A 6,333-nucleotide genomic window follows, 5' to 3' on the forward strand; every position below is an offset into this window, starting at 1 on the left:
AATTTTAAGAACATCCTAAGAGTGTGGGTTTTAGAATCTGAAAGAAGAGTTGCACCTGTTTGGGTCATAAATTGGAGTGATTTAAAGAAGTAAACATAGTTCTATTTCACTCCTCTGCCATCCCATGGGCATCATTCTTATGATACAACTGAAAGAACTCCAGTGATCACATCTGCATTCCAGGTATCTGGATGGAGGAAGGGACTAGAAGAATAGGACAAAGGAACATGTGCCCATTATCTTTTAATGACACTTTCTAAATTAAAAATTTTTTAAGTTTATTTATTTATTTTGAGAGAAACAGAAACAACATGAGTGGGAGAGGCAGAGAGAGAGATTGGGAGAGAGAGAATCCCAAGCAGGCTCTGTGCTGCCAGCACAGAACCCAAAGTGGGGCTTGAACTCATGAAACCGTGAGATCATGACCTGAACTGAAACCAAGAGTTCGATGCTTAACCGACTGAACTGCCCAGGTGCCCCAATGATACTTTCTAAATGCTTCTATACTACAATTCCACTTACATCTCATTGACTAGAACTTAGTCACATTTCCATGTGATCAAACAGATGGATTGCCCTCTACTAGAAGGAGATCTACTCCACTCTAAGGCTGGAAGATTAAGCATCTCAGGACATAGACAAGTAAGTGTAATGGGAAGTTGAAGAATTTTTATCAGATGTCTTCTATTTTAACGGTGAAATATGAAGTAAAGTTATCTGAGAGTGAAGGGGTAGGAATTAAAGACAAGCAAATAGTAGGATTGGTCCAGGATTAGGGTTTTGCTAAATAACATTAGTGGAATAACCACAGGTCACAGTAACTGAGAAATATGGGCAATATATTCTGGATAGGAGGAAACTCAAGACAAGAATGGCTGCTGGATAGGCAGAAAGAAGAGAAGAGGAGTGAAGTGAGTAAGCTGGAAGGATGGGAGGCTGTGGTCAGAGGGACAGTTTAATGTAGGTGTTATTTTGGAGAAGGAGCAGTTGCAGGTGATATCCAGGTCCAGGGTAAAGCTATGGGAACAGAACAAGGATGGAATGGGGATGGTTACTGGAACATGAGGAATTCAAAGAACTGAATGGTCAGTGGTTAAATGGGCCACAGAGAAAGACAATGAGACAGATGCTGAAGTCTTCAATGCCTGAGGAGGAATGAGCAGAAAACCAAAAGAGAATAACATCATGGAAGGGCAGAGAGTGTTCTAAAGGCATGAGCCTTAAAGGCAGGAATCGTGAGACAGATATTGATGGTTTCTAACCAAGAGTCTTCCCTCACCCTCTTTTTATTTATTTATTTATTTATTTATATTTTGCAGATAGAGTCTTCCTTCCCCCATAGAGGTCATGAGCTAACACCCAGCAAACAGAACTAGGAGGCGATATGTTGGTGTGAAGGGTGTTATGGACTAAAAGATTATGTCCCCTGAAAATTCAGATGTGGAAATACTATCTGCCCCCCACAATGTGATGGTATTAGGAAGTGAAGTCTCTGGGAAATAGTTACATTATGAAGCAGGAACCCTCATGAATGGGATTTGTGCCCTTACAAAAAAAGTCCAAGAGAAAATTTCTCTTGGCCATGTGAGGATACAACTAGATTCAGCAGTCTGAAAACCAAGAAGAGTGCTTTCACCAGGCATCAGGTCTATAGTGCCTTGATCTTGGATTTTACAGCCTCCAGAACTGTGAAAAATAAGTGTTTGCTGTTTAAGCCACCCAGTATGTAGTATATAGTATATAGTATATAGTATATAGTATATAGTATATAGTATATAGTATATAGTATATAGTATTCTGTTAAGTAGCCCAAACAGACTAAGGTAGCTCTTGGGAAAGATTTTCTCCTTGTTAAGAAATTATAAATGAGAATTATTCTTTCCACCTTTGGACATAGACATAAGCTGGATAATGGCCCTCATAAAAGTCTAGGTTGCTAATCCCTAGAATTTATGTTACCTTGTATGGGAAAAGAGTCTTTGCAGTTGTCTTTGCAGAGTCTTTGCAGGATCATGAGATAGGGACGTTACTCTGGATTATCTAGGTGGGTCCCAAATACAATGACAGGTATCCTAAATGTCTCTCACAAGAGAGAGGCAGAAGGAAATTAGATTCAGACAGAAGAAAGACACAGAGAGGGGAAGGCAATGTAGATGGATGCAGAGACTGAAGTGATGTAGCCACAAGCCAAGCAATATTGGCAGCCACCACGAGCTAGGAGAGGCAAGGAACAGATCCTTTACTAGAACCTGTGGAGGGAGTATGGCCCCGCTGACACCTTGATTTCAGCTTAGTGATGCTGATTTTAGACTTCTGGTCTCTAACCAGTGAGAGAATAAATTTCCATTTAAGCCACCAAGTTTGTGATAATTTGTGACAGCAGCTATAAGACAATAATACTGACATAGCTATGAGGGGTGTGATGTCTGGAGTTGCAGCAGCCATTTCATGATCATGAGGGAACAAGCCTAGGATAAACCTCAACATGTTGGAGAAAATAGAGTGGAAATATGAAAAGAGCTGCTGAATTAGCCAGCTATCACTCAAGCCTTTGAGTTTGTGTAATGTGAGATCATCAATGTCCTTATTGTTTATTGCTCTTGTAGTTGAATATTTTGTTACTTGCAACCAAAGGCATACTAATTCATACAGGCCTATCCAAAAGAGCAAGGCAGTCACGGTTGGGAAGTGGCAGTGAGTACTGAGGAAGAGACTTGCCCTACTTGCCAATCCTCAGGATAGTCTATAAAATATGGGAAATAGCTTCCACTGAGGAGCAAAACAGATTCTCAGGGGAGAGCCAGAAGAAAATGTTCAGAAAAAAGGTTTAGGGATAGATGTATTTGTTAATTACACAATAAGCTTCTTAAAGGACAGTTAAAGTGTTTAGGAAGAAGGAGAGGAGTGGGAGATGTTCTTAGAAAAGGGTTATGTGAGGGGCACCTGGCTGGCTCAGTTGGTTAAGCATCCGACTTTGGCTCAGGTCATGATCTCACAGTTTGTGAGTTCAAGCCCCATGTTGGGCTCTGGGCTGACAGCCTGAAGCCTGCTTCGGATTCTGTGTCTCCCTCTCTCTCTGCCCCTCCCCCGTTCGTACTCTGTCTCTCTCTTTTAAAAATAAATAAACGTTAACAATTAAAAAAAAAAGGATTATGTGAATCAATATAGAGCATTATTGTCATAAGATTATATAGAGAGAGTGGGGAATAGGGAGAGACTCACACTTTGGACAGTGACCAAAGGAAATAGGTAGAAAGCTTGGTGGATTAAACCAGCCCTAGGGTTGCCAAGAAAGTATGTTTCTACCATATCAGGGCAATAGTTGTTTTTACACTTAGTGTTAAGGTTCACCTGTGGTGTTTGTTAAACATGTTAAACATTCCCTGGCCCCAGTCCAAGATCCTTACTCAGCAGATCTCAGTAGGGTCCAGAAATCCACATTTATAATAAGCATCCTAAGTGATTCAAATACAGTTGATCCAGGACCACATCTGAATCACTGTCTAGGGTAATGGCTTTCAAATGTTTTATTATTATTATTATTATTATTATTATTATTATTATTATTTTCAAGTTAGTTAACATACAGTGTAGTCTTGGTTTCAGGAGCAAAACCCAATGATTCATCTCTTACATATGACACCCAGTGCTCATCCCAAAGAGTGCCCTCCCTAATGTGTGTCACCCATTTAACCCACCCCCTGAAATGTTTTTAACTAAAATGTACATTAAGAAATACATGTTATAGCATAAGCCAAATACCACCTCCCCACCCCCCACACACATGTGCACATGCACAAGGTAGGTGAAATAATCTGGCTTAATATTTTAGAAGTTTATTTTTCTTTATTTTTTATGTTTATTTACTTATTTTTGAGGGGGGGGCAAGGGCAAGGGGAGAAAGAAAGAGAGAGAGCGAGAGAGCGAGCGAGAGCAAGAGCGAGAGCGAGAGAGAGAATCCCAAGCAGGCTCAATACTCAACACAGAGGCTGACGTGAGGCTCAAACTCACCAGCCTGAGCTGAGATCAAGAGCTGGACACTCAACTGACTGAGTTACCCAGGTGCCCCTAGAGGTTTATTTTTCATTCACATAAAGTCCAAAGCTGATATCCCTGCTCAGGTGACTCTGGTGAGTGGCACTCTTCCAAATGATGACTCAGGGACCCAGGCTGCTTCCACACTGTTGCTCTGACAGTTTGTGGCTTCAAGGTTCCCTGGTGTCATCCAGCTGGCATATGGAAGGAAGGAAGAGTGGAGGAGCCTCGGTGGGAGAGTTTATGTGCTATATCTGGAAGCGTCATTTTCCCTTTGGACATACTCCTGCAGCCGGATCTCAGTCACGCTGCTGGTAGTAAGGGAGATTGGAAAGTGTAGAGGAGCCCCCAAGTTTCAGTAAGCACTACCAGACTCTCCATTTTAGATAGGTAGAGATGTGTGTATTTAACTAAAACCAAATTTTCACAAAATAATACTTATTCCTACCACATGCAATATCCTCTGATATTTTTTTTAATTTTGTTCCATTCCATTCCATTCTCTTTATTTTTCAAGACACCAGTCTCCACAACTAAGTGTCGTGTTCTACCAAACAATCCCCTTTTGGAAAGCTCTGTCCTGCAGCCCATTGGTATCTGTCCAAAGGGCTGGATGGCCCCACAATTTGAGGGGCTCTGTTTCCTCTGAATGTACATTCAGTACCCCCACAGTCAGGCACACAGCAGGAACTCGCTAAGTGGTTTTCACTGCTGCTCTTATAATCGTGGCGGTGAAGAGGAGGGAATAGAGAAAAGATATAAAGGCTCTTTTTCCCCTGAGAGCAGTACGTTTCTGCAATTAACAAAGCATAAAATAGCCTCTTTTGGTATTTTGGTTTAAGACTCTAGAATTGAAAACATGCACCTGGGGTAAGATGCAGGAGGAAGAAAGTGCTGGAGGGAGAGAATATTTGAATTGAGGGCAGGAATAACGTACAGAGATGCTCTGCTTGCATACTGTGCTGTTGGCTTTCTCCTTGCACTTACCACAATTCTCCAAGCCACAATTCACCAGACTTGCTAACTTTGCCAGGTTGAAAATGCCAGAAACCCAGAATCGTAGAGGTTCCTACCCTTTTTGACCTTGACTAACTACATGATTACTTCTTGGACCAGTGACCCTCAACTGTATTTCTTTTTTTTTTTAATTTAAATTTTTTAAATGTTTTTTTTAAATTTATATTTGAAGAAGAGAGAGAGAGAGACAGAGAATGAGTGGGAGAGGAGCAGAGAGAGAGGGAGACATAGAATTTGAAGCAGGCTCCAGGCTCTATGCTGTCAGCACAGAGCCCGACACAGGGCTCAAACTCACAGACGGTGAGATCATGACCTGAGCTGAAGTTGGATGCTCAACCGACTGAGCCACCCAGGCACCCCGACCCTCAACTGTATTTCTGAAGCTCAGGAAGGAGCTGGACAGGTAGGAAAGAAGGAACTGCCCTGACACCTGCTCCCCCTACCTCCTATACTCCTCTTGCCTTTCCTGCTGCCTCAGATGGTGTTATGGCAAGGGAAGAGAGACAAGGAGAAGGAACAAGGGGATTTGGAAAAGTGAGATGGGAAAAGGGAGGGCAAAGAGTAGGAGAGAGGATAAGGAAAATGGGGCGGGGGGAATGGAGGGGGAAGTACTCCAGAGCAGTTTTCACCAGCTGAAAAGAAAAAAAAAACTTAAAGTACTCTTTTAAAAATTTTTTTAAAAATGTTTATTTATTTTTGAGAGAGACACACACACACAGAGCATGAGTGGGGGAGGACAAAAAGAGAGAGAGTGAAACAAAAATTCTAAGCAGGCTCCGGGCTCTGAGCTGTCAGCACTGAACCTGATGCGGGGCTTGAACTCACGAACTGCAAGATCGTGACCTAAGCTGAAGTCGGATGCCCAACCGACTGAGTCACCCAGGTGCCCCCTAAAGTACTCTTTACCTCTCTTCCCACCTCAAGTATGGATTAAGAAGAAACAGTTAAAGGATGCAGACAATTTCCAAGTCTGCAGATTCTGAAAGGATTTTTTTATGACAAATGAAAAGTACCTGATTGGGGCACCTGGCTGGCTCAGTTAGAAGAGTGAGCAACTCTTGATCTCAGGGTCATGAATTTGAGCCCCACACGGGGTGTAGAGATTACTTAAATAAATAGTACTTAAAAAAATTTCCTGATCAAAATGCTAAATGCCATAAGAATCATAGAATAAGGACTGCTCATTTCAGACATGTTAGTATGAGGTTCTTGGCTTGAAAATTAGAAAGAAGGGGACATTGGGAAAGTCAGTGAGGGATGCTAAACCAGAGAGAGCTGGAG

This window comes from Lynx canadensis, chromosome B1 (assembly GCF_007474595.2).
Source record: "Lynx canadensis isolate LIC74 chromosome B1, mLynCan4.pri.v2, whole genome shotgun sequence".
Classification (NCBI taxonomy): Eukaryota; Metazoa; Chordata; class Mammalia; order Carnivora; family Felidae; genus Lynx; species Lynx canadensis.